The sequence below is a fragment of the Eublepharis macularius genome, chromosome 11 (assembly GCF_028583425.1).
Source record: "Eublepharis macularius isolate TG4126 chromosome 11, MPM_Emac_v1.0, whole genome shotgun sequence".
NCBI lineage: Eukaryota > Metazoa > Chordata > Lepidosauria > Squamata > Eublepharidae > Eublepharis > Eublepharis macularius.
The window spans coordinates 40479635-40502386 of NC_072800.1; positions in this window are offsets into that span (position 1 = coordinate 40479635).

Sequence of the window (22752 nt, forward strand, 5' to 3'; positions counted from 1 at the left end):
TGGAAGGGGCCCCAGTTCTCTATGAGCTGTGGTCTGCTAGATGGACTTATCTGTCAGGCTCCTTGGCCTCAGACTTGGAGGGGGTTCATATTACATAGACCTTCCTATTCTCTGTTTTCAACTGGTGTCACATAGATCAGGATTCAGAAAGTCTCCTCTGTAGCTGACTCCCTCTTTAGCCTTAATAATATGCAATAAGCCATGCCTGTGCTCCACATTTTTCCTTCTTCCTGTCAGGTCAGTTTGTCTTGTGCAAAGATGGAATGCCAAGGGGTGATGCTCCACCCAGAGTGCCATGGCTGGCAAAGACCTGGCAGGTCCTTGGTTGATGCTTGAATAGAGTTATCAGATGGGGGGCAGGGGAACCTGAGCGGGGGAGTGCCAGCATGTTGAAGGGATCATTTCCAAGTGTGAACCTGGACGTGATGTTCATGTCACTGATGCAAAGTGTTAACTGGCCTTCTATGACCAAGTTAAGCCTTGCCTGCAAGAGAGAATCTTTTACTAGTTTGTTCTGGCAAGATAACCTCCGAGGAGAAAGAAAGAAATCAAACAGCCAACTCGTAAGGTTAAAAAATTTATTCAGACCAAGCCTCTTCAAAAATCGTAATACAGAGCTCTAAGAGACCAGATTGTAACGTGGAAAAATGTGAATTACATAGAGTAGAAACCTAGGACTCAGTTTATTTCTATTAATAAAAGAGCAGCAGAAGCAAATGTAGCAATACTTAAAATATATACTGTCATAGCGTAGCAGGGTCTCACCAATCCAAGAAGTCTTTATTGAAGAGAGGGAGAGTTTCACCTTTTCCTTCTGGACAGCATACCTACAAAATAGAGGTGAAGTAGTGAGGAAAGTAGTTTCCTTCCTTCCCCCTTCTTACTTCCATCAGGTTTCATGTCCATCTTTATACTTTTTGGGGCACATCTGCCCACCTCTCTCAACCAATCAGATCTCCTGGATTCTATCTCATCTTTAGCAGGAAGAGTCCTGTAATCAACAAAATTTGCAAAACAACTGTATGACCTTCTCTGGGTTTCCCCTGTTCTGGGATTTAGGCCACTTCTCTTCTTTGGGTAACTTTGGGTATCTCAGAATTTGCTGTTGGTGCTCAAATTATGACAACTCATCTCAAATACATCAATGAATTCTCTGGGTTGATTTGACCCATTCCTCAAGCCAACTATGCTCCATTGCAGCATCCTGAACATATGCCCCTACTTTAAATGACTTTAAATGTGACTGTGTGAATAACATCCTATCATAACTCCATCTATTCATATAACTACATCTACTATATAACTGCTATCTTGGTAGCTTATAGGTAAGTATGAATATACTTGGATATATGGTTACTATATGATTCTATATTGATATATATATATGTGTAAGTGAATGGTTGCGCTTATAACTTGTATTAGTGATCATCATGACTCTATAACTAACTGATTCCTTTAATTCTAAGTGAAGTTTAGCAACCTGAAAAAGGAACTGGGCTCTTTCTATTATGAGTTTGGACTAAAGAGCTTTTCTTTGTGCAAAGAAAGGACCCCAAACCTAACAGAAAGAGATACTCTTTATAACTTTGGGACTTTCCTAACAATAATAAGTGCTCATTTAGCTGTTCCACTCCCTTCCTGTGTATGTGTGTCAGCAAACAAACTGGGGATTTCCGATGAAATAGATTTTATTGATTGTGCAACTTTGATAAGTATGACTCTTAAAGATTGCAGAGAGGAAAAAAGCAAACTATTAAGATTGTCCTCATTTTCTCTCAATCCAGTCCCCTCAGCCATCATTAGGGGTCCCTCCAGAACCCTATTAAAGTAAAGGTCTGTTTTTCAAAAACCATGAACTTTATTCGGAGTTTTAAGCTGCCAAAGTTCTTCCAGGCCACCCACCAAAGCAAATTCAAGCCACTCCACATTTCAACTGTGGCCATGACTCTCTGCCAGGTCACAGTAACTGCTTGGCTAAGTCTTCTGTCAATAATATCCGTCAACTGTTTGGCGTGGCCCGTTTTCAGAACAAAGGTTGCTTACTGTGCAACAAAAATCAATTCTACAGAGCAGCATGATTACAGAGCAGCATGATTATATCAAAGCCTATAGATTTGATCTTTAGGCCTCGTCCATAAGTCTAACAAAAGCTGTAGCATTCATTGGAAAATGTGCTGCAGGGATCCCTAACTTGGTGCCCATGGGCACCATGGCATCCACTTGCACCTTTCCTGGCACTCATCAAGTGTTTTTAGAAAGCAGACATGGCCAAGTGGCCAAGAGGTGCATTCCTCCCCCCCTGCCAGCCAGGTAAGCGAGGACAGGTGGTGGAAGGTGGGAGTGGGAGATCCCTTGCCCCCAACAGAATTCTAAAGGTGTCTGCAGGCTGGAAAAGGTTGGGGACCCCTGCTTTATGGTTTTACCAGGTTTGCCCCTGGAATCAATGTCGCATGGTTGACTCAACAGCAATTTTTTACTCACATCACCACACAGCCTGACTGAATAGTGGTGAGGTCCAGGCTGTTACTGGTCAGTCTCCCACTATAACAGGAAACCTAGTAGCCCTGTGCTTGAAAGGAGCATGAACATTTTAGAGGCACCCTCCTCCTACCCTGACATGCCCATTAAAATGAGAAGACAAAACACTATGTAAAGCAAGCCAACTCATGTCATCAGAATGTCTCTTTCTTCTCTCATTGCTAAGTTAATTTTAACACACATAGTGTGCCAAGCCATAAATCTTTTCACCTCAGTATATTTTCAGAGAGGAGCTTGTTTAACAGGTTCAAGCTATAAGTTGTGTGGAATTATGTGATTATTTTCTCCATTTTCATAAATCCAAAGCCTCATTGGTAGGAAAAAATTGAGCAGATGAAAGATATGCTGAGAGAGAAAGAGAGCGCTATGCTTCTCCACATCCCCACTTTTTCACCTCAAAATCATTCTCACCATAGGGGGAAAACGCTGACTATCCCTAATGAAAAAGCAGCTTGATGAGGCCAATTTTGAGCTGAAAAATGACTAGAGAGGAAAGAGTTAAGCAGTCTGTCTCTGCACATCCTTCTACTTAGATGCTGGCTAATTAGAGTCATGGAATATTAGGGTTATGGAATATTTCATGTGTAGGTTGAACCACAGGCTAATCATAGTTAATGTAGTTTCACCAAAACCAAAATAGTAACGTTCTGTTAATTAGAAAATTAAAGGCACTACGAACAAAGAGTGAGTAGAATGAATAAGGAAAAACCAAAAAAAAATGAAAGGTAAGAAAGCTAATAGGTGGAATATTTTTATATATTATGCACAAACCCACCCACGCACTTTCTGTAAGGTTTCTTTGCTTCTGGTCTACAATTACGCAACGTGCACATAACCTTCGCATTGATATATTGAGTTAAAAACTCATTAAGAAAACACACCAAATTTAGAGGAATGCCCATGTACGTATGCGGATTTCTTCCTGAGTTTTATATAGCATTTAAAGTTCATAGGGCTTGTTGTAGCAAGGGAATGAAATAAGGACTCCAGTTGCAATGATTAAACAGGCTACAAATTTATTACAGAACATGGCATAATGTGTAAGCCACTATCCAGTGAAGAGGATGTGGTTGTTATCCCTTTAGTTGAACTTCCAAGAGAATCTTTAAGCTACCTCTGATAAATTAAACCAATTTCTCTTCTGTAGACAGATATACACAAAGTGTAGTTCCCAGTGCAGCTGTCTGCAGCCCTGTGGCATGTCTCATGAGAGGACCAGTATCATGAGTGTCAGAGTAGGATCTAAGAGACGCAGGTTCGAAACTCCGCTCTGCCATGGAAGCTCACTGGGTGACCTGGGCTAGTAATATTCTGTCAGACTGACCTGCCTCTTAGGGTTGTTGTGTGGAGGAGAGGAGAAAGATATGAGCTGCTTTGGGTCCCAATTGGGAAGAAATGAAGTAACATTTTTAAAAATAAAATCTTACCAAAGACCGCAGTCCTATGCCTGAAGTTAACCTCTTTATACTAGCAATCTGTACTAGCAGCCTCCTCTGTGCTTGCAGGCTGCAGCAATCAGTGAAGGCAGGGGGGCTTTTGATAAAGGCAGGAGCAAAATGGAATAGAAGCTCACAATTTAAAAAGGAGTTCCCATGCTTCCCTAGTTCCGTCCATCACTTTCCGTAATTACTTGATGAACTTCTGAGCTACAACCTCATAAACAAACAAGCAAATAAACGTAATCTATTCCTCGAAGGGGGATCTTGTTTGAAAAGTCAAAGATAGCCTTGTGGCATTAACAAGGATGCTGCAAATGTACCCAAGAAGAATATGCCACCACTTGGTCTGTTTGTTTGACTTCTATACCATCTCTCCACCATGTTTAGTGCTTGAGGCAGACATCAGATATAAATAACCAATACTTAAAAATAAATAGTCTAAGATACAATAAACAATACAATATTAAAATAGCATAAATACAAACATTGACTCCTATAATAATACAATAGTACAAACATTAAAACCCATAAATCACAAAAAACAGTGCCATCACTATATCATACCCATGCCCATTGTCGATAACAGATCAATCATGTGCAGTCAAGCCAATGACAATATCAATATCAGCATCCAAATGCCAGACAAAACATCTCTACTTTGCAAACCCTCCAGAATTTCAACAAATCCCAGAGAGAGTGAGTCTTTTCTGTAATTCATTCCAGAGGGAAGGATCCACAACCAAGACTGAAGCACAGCCACCTAGACTATATGGACTCCCCAAAATACATAAAGATTCAGTCCCACTCCGACCCATTGTGAGTGCCATTGGTTCACCGACATATGAATTAGCTAGACATCTGGCAGATCTCCTGCAGGACCACATCGGGAAAACCTCGTCTTACATCAAAGATTCAGCAGATTTCATCAACAAAATCAGTTCTCTGAAACTCAATCCACAAGACATACTTGTCAGTTTTGATGTTGTATCCCTGTTTACCAAGGTTCCAGTAAAAGACACTATTGCACTGATTAATCAGATTTTCCCAGAGGATGTAACAGCCTTATTCCATCATTGTCTGACAACCAGTTACTTCCAATGGGACAACGAATTCTATGAACAGATGGATGGGGTGGCCATGGGGAGCCCACTCAGCCCAGTTATAGCAAACTTCTACATGGAACATTTTGAAAAAACAGCTCTAGAATCAGCACCCCACAAACCCAGTGTATGGTTCCGGTTTGTGGATGATACATTCATCATTTGGAGCCATGGGGAGGAAGAATTGATGGAGTTTTTGAATCATCTCAACAACATCCACCTGAACATACAATTCACAATGGAGAAAGAAAGTGAGGGAAAACTCTCATTCCTGGATACCTTGGTCATCCGCAAAGCAAACTCTCAGTTAGGTCACAAGGTCTACAGGAAACCAACTCACACTGATCGGTACTTACACAAAAACTCCAATCACCACCCCCGACAGAAAAGAGGCATAATGAAAACATTAGTGGATCGTGCAAGACGGATATGTGAGCCGCGCTTTCTCAATGAGGAAATTAATCATCTAAACCACGCACTTCAGGCAAATGGCTACTCCAGAAGTGAAATCCGAAGAGCAATCAAACCCAGGATGAATCAAACAACCAAGGAAAAACAGTCACCTACAGGAAAAGTGTTTTTGCCATATATCAAAGGAATTACTGATCAGATGGGAAAGCTTATGAAAAAGCATAACCTTCAAGCAGTATTCAGACCCACCCGAAAAATACAACAGATGCTACGATCAGCAAAAGACAGCAGAGACCCCCTCACCTCTGCAGGAGTATACCGTATACCCTGCAGCTGTGGACAAGTTTACATCGGGACCACAAAGCGTAGCATCCAGACAAGAATAAAAGAACATGAAAGACACTGCAGACTTGGACAGCCTGGAAAATCAGCAGTGGCTGAACATAGCCTAACTCAAACAGGGCACAGTATCTTATTCCAGGACACCAAAATACTGGACAACACTTCCAACTACTTTGTCAGACTGCACAGGGAAGCCATTGAAATTCACAAGCATAAGCAAAACTTCAACAGGAAAGAAGAAACCTTAAGAATGAACAGAGCATGGGCTCCAGTTCTGAAAAACACCAGGCCAACAAAACACTCCACACCCGACAATAGCCCTGCAGAGAAGATTAGCACATCAAGCACCAATCCATATGCAAAAGAACCTCCTCAGGATATAGTGAAGCCTCCCTCCATTAGCATTCCACACCCTGGGAAACTCTTACAGAATGACTCAGTGAAGCCTCCCGCCATTAGCATTCCACACCCTGGGAAACTCTTACAGAATGACTCAGCTCAACCCCACCCCTCCTGAGTAGATACAAATGACCTACATCTTTTCCACACTGTGACACTGAGAGATCTCTGTCTTTTGGTGCTACACCTCTGAAGATGCCAGCCATAGCTGCTGGCGAAACGTCAGGAACTACAATGCCAAGACCACGGCAATACAGCCCGGAAAACCCCCAACAACCAAGACCTTTCTTCTTGATATAATTCACAACGCAACAGAATTTGAACTGACTCAATTGCTTTTTCAGAGCAGGGACAACAACGTTGCTGCAATACAGCTGAAGGAATGTGCCATGGAATACTGCAGCAGGAAGTGCATCAAAGTGTGCTCTTGAGAAGGCCTATCTGTATCTCTCGTACATAATATCTGAAAGATATGAGGCTGCTGCATAATTTGGCCACATTTTTAAACTATTATAATTTATGGGAAGTATTGCTTCATCATTTTGAGAGACTATATCAGTCAATCTTTGTAAAATCAGAGTTTTTGCCTTATTTAATAAAAAAAAAAATCTGGATTCAAACCAATCATTCTAATTTTATCAGCTATCCTTGTGGACCATATGGGGGGTCAGAAGCTAAAAGAAGGGGAATTAGATCCTTTGTGTTAAGATGTGCCTTTAGCTAATAACAAGTTGCATATTCCCAAATTTTTAGTTCTACTCTGGGTAAACCAACTTCTTGCCTAAGGCCAACATTAGAGGTCAGGTTCGTCAATGTTCATTGTTTGTTGTTCGTGGATGGCAATGAACAACGAACACCATGTTCATTTTTTTTTCTGTTCGTGCTCATGTCTAATTCATATAAAAGTTGAGGTAAAGATTTTGCTTGAAAAAGCTTTAGTGCCATAGGTATAAAGCCTGAGCCCTCTTTCCCAAAAAATGTAAGAATAGCGTTAGCACTCTTTTCGGCAGCATTGGCTGATGAAACCATGTGTGCCATAAAATTATCATTATGTGTAAAATTAACTCCTAGGTATTGGAATGTCTTAATCTGATCAATGGTATTGCCATTGATTTTCCAATTAACCCTCCTAAAGTGTCTGCTAAAATGTAAGATTTTCGTTTTCGAATAATTAATTGTTAGCAATTCTAGATCACATCGATCACTAAATTTTTTAAGAGCACACTTTAGGCCAATTTTAGTTTGTGTCAGAAGTACAGCATCATCTGCATACATCAAAACTGGCACCTTTTTCCCTCCTGAGAGGTGAGGAGTGTGAACATCTGTAGATACCGGATCAAAGTATTCACATAGATGTTAAATAGGAAGGGTGCAAGGAGACAGCCTTGTCTGACTCCCTTTTGTACCAGAATTTTTTTGGGATAATTTACCTTATATATCTTATCTGAAGACTATTGTTCTCATGCAGTTTAATCATCAAATGTAACAACCTTTTGTCAATGGCGGTACCTCTCAGCTTTGCCCATAACCTTCCATGAAAAATAGTGTTAAAGGCTGCCCTAAGGTCCACAAATGCTGCATATAGATTGCTCCTGGGAGCCTTTGCATATTTGTAGATAAGATAATCTAGGACTAAACAATGGTCTAGAGTTGAGCAGCCTTGAGTAAAACCTGCTTGCTCAATTTCTAGTAAATTTGTAAGAGAATTCTGAAATTTGCTCCACTGAATATTGAACTAAACTAATGCTTAATAGTGTTTAGCATTTATATATGATGCCCCTCCCCTTTTTAACGTAAACTAAAATGGCACTAGAGGTGTTTCTAAATTCAAAATTAATATTTAGCATAGAGGGGAAAGGTTAGGAGAAATCAGAGGTTAAAAATTTCTGTGGTAACACAATATAGATAACTCTGAGGTAAAATCAGTACATGCACAGAATTTAGTTCTTATGTTTCAGACTAATGACAGTTTCTTAAGCTCTTCACAGATACTTAAATCTTTATGAGAGTCTTTTTTCCCAGTGTTTTCCCAAACACTCTAGTACACTTTCTTTGAGTATTCTCTTACTCTTTTGGTTTCAAGATGGCTGGTACACTCTTTCCAGTACTCAAACCCCTTCTCTTGAAACACCAATTCACATCTTGAGTTTTTAACTGATTCTTAAGGTCTCCAAAGGCAGTTTCTAACTACACTAGATCATGGATTTCACTCTTCAGAACTAATTCCCTGTTTATCAGGATAGGGAAATTCTCTTTGCCTACTTTGTCTTTGCCTACTTCCCCAAACTTCCTTGCCAACTTCCCCTCCAGTTCTCCTGTCTGTGTTAAACTGCTCTCAGTCAAGGCTGAATCTCCAGACTGTCAGTACTCGACTCCTCTCAGCTAGGACTGAAATCAGGCTCCCTTCTCCACCAGCATCCAGTTCAGAAGTCTTTTTTCTGTTCAGCGCATGCTACCCAATCAGATTCCTTGGAGTAGCCTGCCACTCAATGCTCTCTGTTTCTGTGAAGAATTAAGCCTTTACAGTCCATTCACTGTTTGTACAGCACTTCTAAGCTTTTAAAAAGTGTAGTCTGTCACAGCAGCACTTTTGTGTCTGTGATATTTAAATATTATTGGCCTCATATTTTAAGTAAAAAAAACCTAGTACTGTGCTTAAGGCCACATTGTGACTTCATGTTAGAGGCAAGATTTGAACCCGGGACTTACAGGCTAATAGCTCTGTCTCCTAGACAATCATTTCCAATTTAGGTTTGGAGGCAGACTTTTGAACAGACTAAACTCAAGGTACTTGATTCTCTGTATCAGTACTCTTGTAAGCGATGAAGTGTGGCGAACAATAGTATGTACAATCTAATATTCATCTGCTCTTCTATAAGTATGGGTTGTGTGTTTTTAATCAGTAGAATCAGACATGGGAAGCCACCATGACCACCACCACTCTTGGCAGCCTTTTTTTCCCCAGCAAAGATAACCAGCAGCCCGTCAATTTTTTCTAAGCAAATTAGGCAAATTTGTAGCGATTGTGGGCTTGTGTTCTTTCCCTTTCTATGATTCACAGTAGTGTATCCTCATCCTCGATAATATATCCCCATCCATGTCTCAAGACATTTTAGAATACCTGAATAAGTCTGGCAGAAATCATTGAAGTCTTGGGATTGACCCTGGGTTGACTAGGTGAGCACTGAGAGGACCGTTATTGGTGCAGTGGTTCTGGAAGAACTGGGTTTGAACCCACACTCTGTTTCGGCCCAGTTACAGCCTCATCTACCTCCAGGACTGTTGTTGGAATGCTGTTGTAAGACACTTTGAGTCCCTATTCAGAAGCAATGTGAGGTATGACTATCTAAATAAATATTAAATCCTTATGGGATTCTGCTAATATCCTAATAATTTGCCAGCTAATACAACATAGATTAGTTTGACCATCTGACTTGAAAGCTATTTTTCTTACCAAGTACAAGATGATGCTGTTGCTATGGAAACAGTACTCAACCTATGTCCTTCTATAAATTCTCCCCTATATTTTTAATCAAATGAATACTTTTGAATCCTTTGCCAAAATGTGCATAAATGAAATGTAAATACACAAGCAAATCTTTCTGCCTAGCAAAAAGTAATCTTGCCCCTCAGTTTATAGAGAAAACTAATCTACAAATAAATTCTGCCATACTGATAACTTTGCTCCCCCTGGTGTTCTGTTTCGTTTGGTTCCCAAATAACTGATTACCGCTTTTATTAAAGACTCGCTATCTGCTTGCCTTATCTGACAGGTAGCTATCAAAGGTATGTATGAAAAATATGAATAGTGTAGTATATTTTTAGGTATAAAGTCAGAGATCCTGAGACTTGACTTGGGAATATAATGCTACAATTGGGTGATCTGCAGGGATTTTCGGGGACATCTTATTTTCCCTCTCTCGCTATTTCCTTTTTCTCGTCCCTAAAAGCCTTCATAGCCCCTCCCCTTTTCCTGCTTCTCCCCTTCTCACTCCCCAGCCAACTTACTTTATCTGCCTCCCCATCTTCTGCTTTCCCTCCCCCTAGCAGCCTCCACCTATGAAAATGATGTGCCAGTTACACAGTACAAGCCACCTTTAAGGGCCCAGCTGCACAGCGGAAAACTAGGACTGGAGATCTTCCAGAATTACAAATGATTTCCAGCTGACAGAGATCAGTTTGCCTGGTGAAACTGGCTGCTTTGGAGGGTGGATTCTGTAGCTTTATACCTGCAGATGTCCCAACCCTCCCCCAACCCCACCTCCTCCAGGCTCCACCCCCAAATCTCCAGTTATATCCCAAGCATGAATTGAAATCCCTATGGGGAGTCTTCAAGGACAATCCCTTTCATCACATTGTTTCCTCTTTCCTTCCTCCTGGCAAACTTCTTATCCTCACCTGTCCCTGTTTTCTTCTTTATGGGGGGCCAGGATGATAATACAGCCCCCTCCCAACAGGAGACTGGTAGGGAGGCTCACCAGATAACACAGAACGGCCTCAATCATATGCCTGGAAGAACATCTCTGTCTTACAGGCCCACCAAAAAGATAGAAGGTCTTGGCAGGCCCGAGTGTTTACAGACAGAGAGTTCCACCAAGTTGGAGCCAGGACTGAAAAGGCCCTGGCTCTGGTTGAGGCCTGTCAAACCTTCCTGGGGCCAGGGACCCCCAGTAATTGTTTGTCAGCAGATCTAAGTGCTCTCCGAGGTACATATGGCAAGAGGTGGTCCAGCAGGTATGCTGGTCCCTGTCCACTCAGGTCAGGGTCATAACCAGAACCTTGAATCTGATCTGGAATATACATATATGTATGTATAATTGGGCCAAGCTCACGCTGTGAATTTCCTCGACAGAGTAGTGATTCAAACCTGGGTCTCCCAGATTTTAGTCTGAAAAGCTAAGCACTACACCACATTGGCTTTTGTGGGGTGGCTGCTGTTGAACAGTAGCAAGCAGCCAATCCTGGATGAGTCATGCAGGTTTATTTATTATTTATGTTATTTATAATCCTCCTTTCTCTCTGATACTCAAGGCAGATTACACAGTATAAATCAATATGATCAATGGCTGGTACATTAAACAAACAATACATTGAGGTTTCTATTGCAGAAATTTGAAAACAAGCACAGAATTGAATGCAGATATGAAACACTGCAGAAACTAAACATAACTAATTTGACATGAACTCTCAGTAGGAGCATATCTACACCAACAGATAGTAATAATAATAATAGTGATAACAACATTTGACTCATATACTGCCCTTCAGGACAACTTAATGTCCACTCAGAGCGGTTTACAAAGTATGTCATTATTATCCCCACGACAAAACACCCTGTGAGGTGGGTGGGACAGACGGCCAAGCTACAAGTGACGAATGACACTTGAACGGCAAGTGTATTTCTCCCTGTTCACTTGCCCTCCACTTGTGCTCCACATGATCCACTTGCCGTTCAAGTGTTATTCGTCACTTGTAGCTTGGCCCTGAGAGAGCTCCAGAGAACTGTGACTAGCCCAAGGTCACCCAGCTGGCTTCAAGTGAAGGAGTGGAGAATCAAACCCAGCTCTCCAGATTAGAGTCCCACGCTCATAACTACTACACCAAACTGGCTCTCAGTAGTATTAGTACCCAGTAGTACTGGGTAATACTAATACTGGTAGTAGTATTAGTCTAAAGGCCCTGTCACTTTACCAAGATATCTGCTAGATCCATTTCTTACAGGACAGGCCTATTTCCTGAGTTAAGAGCTCTCCAGAATAACTCAGTTTTGCATAGTTTGTGGAAAGTCAAGAGAGCAGAAGTTTACCTGACTTCTTCAGGCAGACCATTCCGTAAAGTGGGGGCTTCCACAGAGAATCCACATGTACAATCATCTGTAGATTTTGCCCATTTGCAGGGTACTATCTGCAAAAGGCCCTGTGTAGATGAACAAAGCTGCCATGGTGGAGCATAGAGAGAGAGGCAATCCCTCAGATATGAGGGGCCATGGTCGTGAAAGGCTTTGTATGTGATAGCGAAAACCTTGAACTGAGCCTGGTAACTGATGGAATGACTGCAGAATGGGAATAATATGTATGCCCTGCCTAGCTCCTGATAATAATTAAGCTGTGGAGTTTGGAAACAGTTGGACTCTCCAAACTGACTTTGAGGGGAGACTTATGTAGACTGCACTACAGTAGTTCAATATTACTGTGTCATGAATCCAGGTAGCCAGATCAGCAGTGTCAAGGCAAGGGGTCATTATACAGGCACTTGAGTGGGAGAAGGCTTTTTTTGCAGTTGTATGTATTTGCTTCTCTAGCAGCAGTGCTGGATCCAGTAAAACCTCAGCCTAGGCTCTGGTCTTGACTCAGTCTGCAAGGATCAACTGAACTCCATTGAAAGAAGAAAGCACAATGTCTTTCAAGATCTCTGCCTTCCCAACTAGCATCACTTCTATCTTGTCTGGGTTCCGTTTCAATTTGTTTGCTTTCAGCTATTTGACCACAGCTGTCAGGCAGTGACTTAGGACCTCTACTGCATCACCAGAGGATTTGGATAGAGAAATATAGAGCTAGGTGTCATCTGCATACTGATGACATATAATTCCATAGCTACGAATGATTTCTTCCAAAGGCTTTACATAGAGGCTGAATAACATGGGAGATAAGATTGTACCCTCTGGAGCCCTACAAGATGATTCTGGAAGTAACATAATTGTGCGAGCTGCATGACTGCTCCTGTGCTTCTTGTGAGGCCAGTTCTTTCAGAGTCAGAGGTCAAAACCGGCCCCTGCAAAGCATGGGAGCACTCCTGTGGTCAGTGCAACTTCAGGAAGTGACATCACTTCAGGAAGCGACATCATTGCACCCTGCTGGGAGTGCACCCACTGCATGCTTGCTCAGGTTGCCTGCTGATGGCAAGTGACTGCTGGGTGGCTTGTCACCTCCCACCAACTCCCAGCAATTGGTGGGCACCAGGGCAAACTACCAGGAGTTTGCCCAACAGTAGGAGACATCTGGGAACCCTACAAGCTAGAGGCCATTGAGAAAAATTAGCTGTTCATTCTGAACCATCATTCAGCAGCTAACTATTTAGTATCAATACACTAAACAATGAATCAACATTGGAAACATCGCAGAAGATCTGCATAAATGTCTCCTTGCCTAAAAGGGCTATTGATCAATTACAAACACACACAAAAATTTCCATTAGCCAATACAGAGAGAACAATAATGGAAAAGATGGCATATTTTCCATGTGTGGGTGAAGATATGTGGTTTTTAAAAAAGTGCACATGATTTATTTTTAAATAACTTATTCTTCCTCTTTTCTTATTGTAATATATTACCTTATAGTCTGGACAAATCATCTCTTTCTGATAGTGACTCAAGTGTGTGCTCAACAGAGAAAAAGGATAGAACAAATTGAAAAGGAACATTTTCATGCTGTCGTCCTTGTAGAAGCTAACATACTGCACAGGGGAATGAAAGATGCTACTGCCCATGATTTATTTTACAAAAAAGAAATGGTATGAAGGTTGATGCAAAAATACAACTCAGATTCTTTCTTTCTTGTCTATCCTGTTCAAAATAGTCACAGATTTTCTAATTTTCTTAGGAATATTTGCTCCTTATTTATCCCAGTGAACAGGTCATATTCTATAGTTTTATCTTTCTGAAAGACATACTAAAGAGATACTTTGCATATAGGACTCAAAAAACAGTTTAAGTTAAAAAAATGATATTCCATTGAAGATCATTTTCTAACGTAAAGAGATTTTGTTCAAAACATAGGATGTTCAGATTGAAAGGTGCAGAAATGATTATTTCAGGAAATCTGATTGTGATTTGTTTGGAGCTGAAGCTGAAGGCCAACTCTGATTATAATTTTAAATCTTACTTGCCAATCTGCAATTAAGAAAATCAGTAGATGACCACTTTCCTCTAATAATCTGTATTTCTACAATATAGATATTGGGTATGTTCTTCATGGCAAACAAAGCACTTTTATTTATTTGTTTGTTTGTTTGTTTGATTGATTCGATTTATATTCCGCCCTCCCCGCTATAGCAGGCTCAGGGCAGATTGCATACAATATAAAACATGAAAATATATACACTTTAAAACAGAAATAAAATCATATAAGTATTATATTTTAAAAACATACCAAGTTCTTCACAATTTATTTCATTCTTTGTCATAATTATATTGTTCTGCATGACTCTGGTTATGCCTGATTCAGATATAGGTGTGCACTTAAGGTAAAGGTAAAGGTAGTCCCCTGTGCAAGCACCGAGTCATTACTGACCCATGGGGCAGGGCCGGCGCGCCCATGGAGGCCAGGTAGGCGGTGGCCTCGGGCGCGCGGGCACTGGAGGGGCGCTGGAGGGGGTGTTGGGGGCAGGGCTGCCTGTAGCTACTGCTGCAGCCAGCCAGCCAGCCAGCCAGCCCCTTGCTGCCGCCGCCGCCGCCACACACCTCAGCCGGGCGCAGCCTCTGTGTGCCGTTCGAGCAGCAGCTCGCGGCTTCTGCGCCCAGCTGGGGCGCGCGGCGGCGGCAGCACGGAGCTGGCTGGCTGCAGCAGCAGCTGTAGCCAGCCACGCCAGTTCAGCTGCGCGCTCCTCCGCCCCAGCCGGGCGCAGAAGCCGTGAGCTGCTGCTGGGGCGGTGCACGGAGCAGCCTCCGCGCGCCGCTACAGCAGCAGCCCGCAGCTTCTGCACTCGGCTGGGGCATGTGGCGGCGGCGGCACGAGGCTGCCTGGCTGGCTACAGCTACTGCTGCAGCCAGCCACGCCAGCTCAGCTGCGCGCTCCTCCGCCCCAGCTGAACGCAGAAGCTGTGAGCTGCTGCTGGGGCAGCGCACGGAGCAGCCTCCACGCGCTGCTCCAACAGCAGCCCGCAGCTTCTGTGCTCGGCGGTCCGCGCGCAGCCCAGCCCCCCTGTGGTGCGTGATGACGTCTGCGATGACGTCATCACGCCTCCCGTGGGGCGCGTGCGCGCCCGCCGCCGCAGGCGCTGAAACCTCTGGCGCCGGCCCTGCATGGGGGGACATCGCATCATGACGTTTTCTTGGCAGACTTTTACGGGGTGGTTTGCCATTGCCTTCTCCAGTCATCTACACTTTACCCCCAGGAAACTGGGTACTTATTTTACCGACCTTGGAAGGATGGAAGGCTGAGTCAACCTTGAGCTGGCTATCTGAACCCGGCTTCCGCCAGGATCAAACTCAGGTCGTGAGCAGAGCTTGGTCTGCAGTACTGCAGCTTACCACTCTGTGCCACGGGGCTCCTCAGGTGTGCACTTAAGAAACCCTAAATGTCTATTAGCTTTCCTATATCAGATCATTTCACTCCAGGCAAGAGGTACATCTCAAGAACATTTTAGGTTCATTACCGGATATAGAACACAAGTAAATACTATTACAGAATCTCTGGTTCCTTTCTAAGCCTTTAGTAAAAGATTATTATTGAGCATTTTTAATATTAGTTAAATCAACTGAAAATCATATCACAGGCAAGGAGCCCCTTCTAAAAAGAAGCTTACTGTCAAAGCATCTTCACATATTTATAGGATTTAAGCATCAGCTCTCCTAACAATGGCCGTTTGGCTTCTGTTTTGTCAGTGCCTTTTGGGGGTCTGTGGGAAAGTGCATTCTCAGAAAAGGCACTGAAAAAATGGAAGCCAAACAGCCTGGTACTGTTTTGACATCGGGGATATGTAGAGTAAAGGGGAAAAGCTGTCAGCATTCGGTAAGTGGGCTGTCCATTTAAGGACATGTGGAAATGGCCAACAGCTAACTGTCCTTCTTGAAAAAGTCACACATTCTTGGCTAACTAGTTATAACTTTAAAGTTTATCGATATGTGAAATATTTTAAATTATATGAAAATGTTTCGTTCATTCTTGCTACATTTTATCTTAACAAATATAAAAAGAATGATTATAAATCTTTTGTCCCTCAACCAATACACTCATCCTTGAATCACATGTTTATCACTGTGAAGTTAGACATTCCTGCCTTTCTGCACCTGGGCCTCAACACATAGTATCTATTGATATGTGTTAGATGGCTCTTCTAATCTAGACAAGGCCATACAATTGTTTTACTCCCTTGTTTCATGCCCTAATCCAAGGTTCTTCTATTTTGGGCCTCTAGGCTCTCTTTCTGACATGTCTAGCTGTGGGGCCAGGCTAGGGATCCCATTCTCCAGTGTGGGCAGGGGATTCTCTGCTCCACCACTGCTTACCTGGCCAGGGGGAAAGGCAGGGAATAGGCTTTCAGAGCACACTTCTGGGCCCAGCACGACAACATCACTGATGTCATCTCCCAGCCCCTAGAGCGCTCCCACACGTGTGGGATGATGTCACTTCCCAGAAGTGACATCATCATGTTCGTGTGGAGCCCCACACATGCAAATGCTGGGAGCAACAAAAAGGTAAGCACCACGTCCCCTCCCTTGTACTGGGAGAGTAAGGGGACCTGGCAACTCTAGGCCAGTCTAGTCCTATTCCTCCATGCAGACATATCCTCTACAATCTTTTTGGTCAAATACAGCAACAGTTCCACTATATTTCTGCCTATACCCATGACAAAGTGTCACATTCTTTAGAAATGTTGTCCAATTGAAGTTCATACCTTATTTCAGTGTGGCAGAGTGATTCTCTCTTGGGCTTTGATGTGGTCTGGTTCTTATTTTGGACATAAAAAAGGGTCCTGTATACTTCTCAGGGCTTTTTTGAGCCAGAACTCCCCGGAATGGCGTTCCAGCAGCTCTTTAAAATACCCAGGATTTGGGCACAAAATGGCCAGGATTGGGCCTCTGCCAGGCAGGGGAACACTCCCCCACCCGGCAGTGGCCTGATCCTTGCCATTTTGAGCCCAATTTGGCTATTTGGAGCCCAATTCAGGCCCGAAATGGCCAGGATCAGGCCCGAACCTGCCAGGATTGGGTCTTTGATGGGTGGGGGAACACTCCCTCACCTGTGCAGTGGCCCAGTCTTGGCCATTTTGAGCTTTTTTTGCCATTTTGGGCCCAATTTGGGCCCTAAATGGCCAGGATTGGGCCTGAAATGGTCAGAATTGGGCCTCTGCCAGGTGAGGGAACACTTCCCTGCCCATGTGGCAGCAGCCCGTTCTAGGCTGATCCGGGACATTTTGGGCCTGTTTGGGCCCAATTTGGGCCCGAAATGGCCCAGATGCGGCCACTGCTGGGCAGGGGAGTGCTCTCATACAGTGGAGCAGTCTGTTCCCATTCGAATTGGAAACCTCACCCCCGGAGCACAGGATTGGGCCTCTGCCATGTGAGGAAACACTTCCCTGCCTGATCCTGGCTAGGATCAGGCTGCTGGCCTGCGGGGGAGTGTTCTCCTGTGTGGCCACAGCCTGGAACAGGCTGCTCTGGGCCATTTTGGGCCCATTTGGCCCATTTTGTGCCCGAAATGGCCCAGATCCGGCCACTGCTGGGCAGGGGAGTGCTCCCCTGCGGTGGAGTGGTCCATTCCGGTCCGAATTGGAAACCCCCCCCCCAGAGCACAGGATCGCTACCAGGGGGCAGTCACACCTGCATGATGACATCACTTCCCGGAAGTTATGTCATAATGCAGTCCCAGGAGCATGTATTGAGAGCTGCACCACCTCCTCCCGGGAGTTGCCCTGGGTGAGAGTTCCCCACCTCTTTCCCCAGAAAAAAAGACTTGATACTTCTGATTGCCAGGTGATCAGGAACAACAGCAAGGAGAAGTTTTGGCCCCTGCTGTAGGCTTTCTGGAACATCTGCTTGGACACTGTGTGAGACAAGATACTGGACTAGAGAGGCCATTAGTTGAATCCAGCAAAGTTATCATAATAACATGAATGGATAACTGGATTTAACAAGAAACCCATTGTTCCAAGCATCTTCGATATACCTTGCATCACAACCACCTCTCATGGCTGAGACTAGTCGTCTGAGCTGGCAGAGGGACCAACAGGGTTTTTTTGCTTTTGTTTGTTTGCTTTTTTAGGGATGAAGGAATAGGCTTTTTATTGCATGGTATTGATGGTATAGTTGACCTAATACTGCCTCTTACTCCCTCTAACACTTATTTTGCTAGCTCAAGCTGGCTGCGTGCAAGTGGAGGGGAGGCTGCTTTAGCCTACATGAGGTTTGTTGCTTTAAGAAAAGAAAAGATATTGTGTATTTGTCAGGCCCGGCTAGGGGATTCTCTCAGACTCTCCACTTCATCAACCATGGTTGTATGAGTTAAAGGTCTTTATTAGAAAATGCACCCTAGTAGTACACAAGTACAGAGTAATTGCCTGGAATGCCAAAGCCAAGTCTTCTCCGAGAGGTCATACTTAATGTCAGTCCCTGGCAGTTAGGTCCCTCAAGCCCTCAACAGTTAACACGCAGGTGTTCCAGCTGAAGTAGCTTTATTGAGATCCATACAGTACAGGTGTTCACCCGAAGGTGGCAATTGGCAGAAGTGACAATTCAAGAGCAAATCCAAGAGGGGGTGGTCCCAAACAAAATGAAACGAAGCCGAAGAACAGGACCACGTACAAAAGAGTTTTGATAGCAAGAAGTGACAATTCAAACAAAGGCATTACTAATTATAGGGAAATTTCCTGCCCTCCGGGGTCTGTTGACATACTGGCGCGAAACCCCAAAGAGGTTGCATGGGAACAGATTAGTTTAGACTACATGAAGTACAATGGAAAATATCCCAGTCTCTGGGAAAGTTACAATGTTCGCTGCTAGCAGCTCTCCTCAAGGACACTTGCTGGAAGAAGTGAACATCCATATTTTCAACAGATGATGGAGGGGCCCACTGGCTCTCCTGCAATTAATATCAGAAGTTAAGACACTCTCAGATGATCTACACAGATCTACACAGAATACAGCATATAATTCTGGCAAACAGCATTGACCAGCATAAAATGCAGAATGCAATCATGGCAGGTATGCTGGCATACATGATACCTCCAGTCCCCTCACTCTTGTCCAAACAAGAGTCAGTTGAAGTTGGCACAAAAGTCCTGAAAGAGATGCAGAGCTGAAATTCCCAGGGTCTGTTCCCAAGGTCTGTTCCCAGACATGCTGCTCCAGCTGCACCGATGACACCACTCCGCCCAAGCAAAACAAAGCCAAGATACAGTGAAGGAGGAAAGCTACCCTACTACCCATCCCCCCAGCAGAAATACATTCACAGGTATGGCAGGCAGGCTGGCTTGCCTGCCTGACAGTATTGAAGAAGAAACCCATATTGGGATAGGAAGAGGCGGAGAGCACATGTTGCCTTCTTGGAGGCTGGAGAAAGAGAAAGGCAGTGTAAGTAACAAAGGGATCGTGGCAGGGCAGATGAGGAAAACAGACAGAAGGATTTGACTTGTCTACCTTGACATCTGCCTCCCTCCTCCAGTACTTGTGTGCTTGCTGCAAAGAGATGTTACACTGTACTTCACTTCCAACATACTTAACATGTACATTTGGAAAACCTGATTATTCTGAAGACATCATGTCTTCAGGACACTTTCTTCCAAAGAAGGAGCTCATAGTATCATCCTATGGTTGGTTATTCTGTTTAGAGTGTTTGTTACCTTTGTCCTAACACTCCCCTAGATATATTGGTATTAGGATTCTATCTGATATAACATGGTAGCAATGGCAGTACAACATTATTCCATGGATGTAGTTGGATCATAGGACTGCTTTGCCCCTCTGGAAAGGCTGCCCATAACTGCCAACTGTCTGGGGAAACAGGACCAGAAAACCACACACTGGAGCAAGCTACGCCTTCTTCTATATTTCTGCAATACTGATGTGGTTAGTGATGTTGGCAGCTGAAAAGCAGTAATGGATATTAAACTACACAGAAGGTGTATTTCCAAGCTTTGTTTACCCAAGAAGCAGGCTATGAAGGCAGCTTGATAGCAAAGGGGATTAATTTAGTGCTGTGCTCTTTTCTATGCAGCTCTATCAATACTGCAATAGCTGCTGCTTAATAGCAGAGCAAAGAAAAATCTATTCTGGTTTTAATTTGTAACAGATTTTCAAAAGGGAATCATTACCCTGATTATGATTTAATAAACAGAAACCAGCACCCAGGCCAGGTTCATTCATGACTGCCAGAAAATAACAGCAGGGGAAAGCACAACAACTTCCATTTTGTCAAGCTTAGCTGGAGTTTAATGCAGCAGGACTTCAAACAATGTATTTACTTGTTCACTGTTTTCTTCTAATGAAACCATTAAAGGGCACATTTTGCAATCAGTCATAAAAGGATGGGATTATCCAATATGGTATAGATTTGGCAAATTTGGGAATATCAGGGAGAGTACATTGCTAACATTTCAGAACAAAAAATGCAGAAACTGTCACAAGTATGAAAGAAATTATATTATCCCTCAGTATGACAAAGCCAGTAGCCCATACTGAATTAAACAATGACCTTTCTCTAACGCAGTTAATAAACAATATTTGCTTGTTTTGTCAACAAGGGATAGGCAAAAATTTCAACAGAATGAGCTGTAAATTAAAGAATGTGTAGGAAAGGAATAGTAGTGTAAGAGACATCCTGTGGCTTTTCTTGACAGGCCTTTAAAATAAAACTACATTTATATAGGCAGTAGCAGGATAAAACAGAAAAACAGCCTTCACGAAACACCTCACTCTCTTTCCATAGAGAATCCCTTTGGCAGATTGTCAAATACACAAATCAAAGCAAATGTGCTATATAAACTTCTGAATAGGGATGTGCGTTTCGGCATTCAGAATGCCGAAAGAATGCCGAAACAAAAGTGTTTCGGCTTCTTTCAGGGAATGCCGAAACGTTTCGGGGAATCCCGAAACGTTTCGGGTAGCCGAAAGAAAAAAGCCGAAACGTTTTGGGATTCTTTCGTCTTTCATTCGGCTTTTCAATGGGAAAATGCCTCCGTCTTCCCGGACGTCTGGGGGAGGCATCTTCCCACCGAATAAGCCCAAAATTGGTGGGGACCTTCCTCTAACCCTTCTCTAACAACCACCCAAGTTTCAGACAGATTGGACTTTGGGGGGCCATGTTATGGCCCCCCAAAGCAGGTCCCCCCATCCTCCCATAAAGGAGCATCTTCTTCATTATTTCCTATGGGGAAAAAATGAAGAAGCAGGCTTCCTTTGCCAGGGGTGGCATTTTGCATGCAAAATGCCCCCTTACCCTCAGGGGCCCTTCTCCCACCCCTCCTCCCACCCCCCACCAAGGCTCAGCCTGCTCCCACTTGGGGGGGCCATTTCATGGCCTCCCCAAGTAGGTGCTCTAATCTCTACCACTGACAGCTGGGGGAGGCTTGTGTTGCCAGGGGTGGCATTTTGCATGCAAAATGCCCCCCAACCCTCTGGGGCCCTTCTCCCACCCCTCCTCCCACCCCCCACCAAGGCTCAGCCTGCTCCCACTTGGGGGGGCCATTTCATGGCCTCCCCAAGTAGGTCCTCTCAGCCCCTAAATTCCACCCCTTACAGCTCCACACAAACCCAATTCCCCCCAGCTGCCACACACAGACCCAAATCCCCACATTAGCCCCTCACAGACCCAAATCCACCCCCACCTGCCCCACACCCATAACCCCAGGAACAGGCTGGCAAAGGCCAGCCCTCTCCCTTTGTTCCCTATGCTGGGAACTTCTAAACTCTCTTTCCCTGGGCAATTCTGCACAGCCCAGGGGTGCCACAATGGTGGGCACACTTCTGAGTGCCAGCTGGTCCCTGTGAAAGAGCACCTGAACCACAGACACCCTCCCTCAAATTCCCCCACCACCTACAGAGATGGCTGGCCAGCCAGCCCCATTGTTCCCTATGATGGGAACCAACTGCACAACAAAGAATAAAACAAGAACAACACAAAATAAAGTTTTTAAAAAATTATTTTCTCCCTTCCAAAGTACAAGTAGGCAAAGCATTATGACACATAACACCAGCAGTCCCCCACACAGAAAAATAACACAACTCACTTAACATCAGAGAATCACAAAGCACGATTCCTGTCAAAAACACTTTATTTCTTGAACAGCTTTAGGCTACACAGCAGGGGGGGAACACCAAAGGGCATGGCAGCAGTATCTTACACAAAAATAACACAACTCACTTAACATCAGAGAATCACAAAAGCACAATTCCTGTCAAAAACACTTTATTTCTTGAACAGCTTTAGGCTACACAGCAGGGGGGGGGGACACCAAAGGGCATGGAAGCAGTATCTTACACAAAAATAACACAACTCACTTCACATTAAAGAATCACCCCAAAAAATTGCTGTCAAAAGCACTTTATTTCTGTAACTGCTTTAGGTTACACAGTAGGAAGGCACCACAGAGCAGGAAAGCAGTGTACTACACAAAAATAACACAACTCACTTCACATCAGAGAATCACACAAACACAATTGCTGTCAAAAACGGTGAAGTGGGTTGTATTATTTTTTGTAGTACATTGCTATCATGCCCTTTTGTGCCCTCCTACTGTGTAACCTAAAGCTGTTCAAGAAATAAAGTGTTTTTGCCAGGAATTGTGTTTTTGTGATTCTCTGATGTTA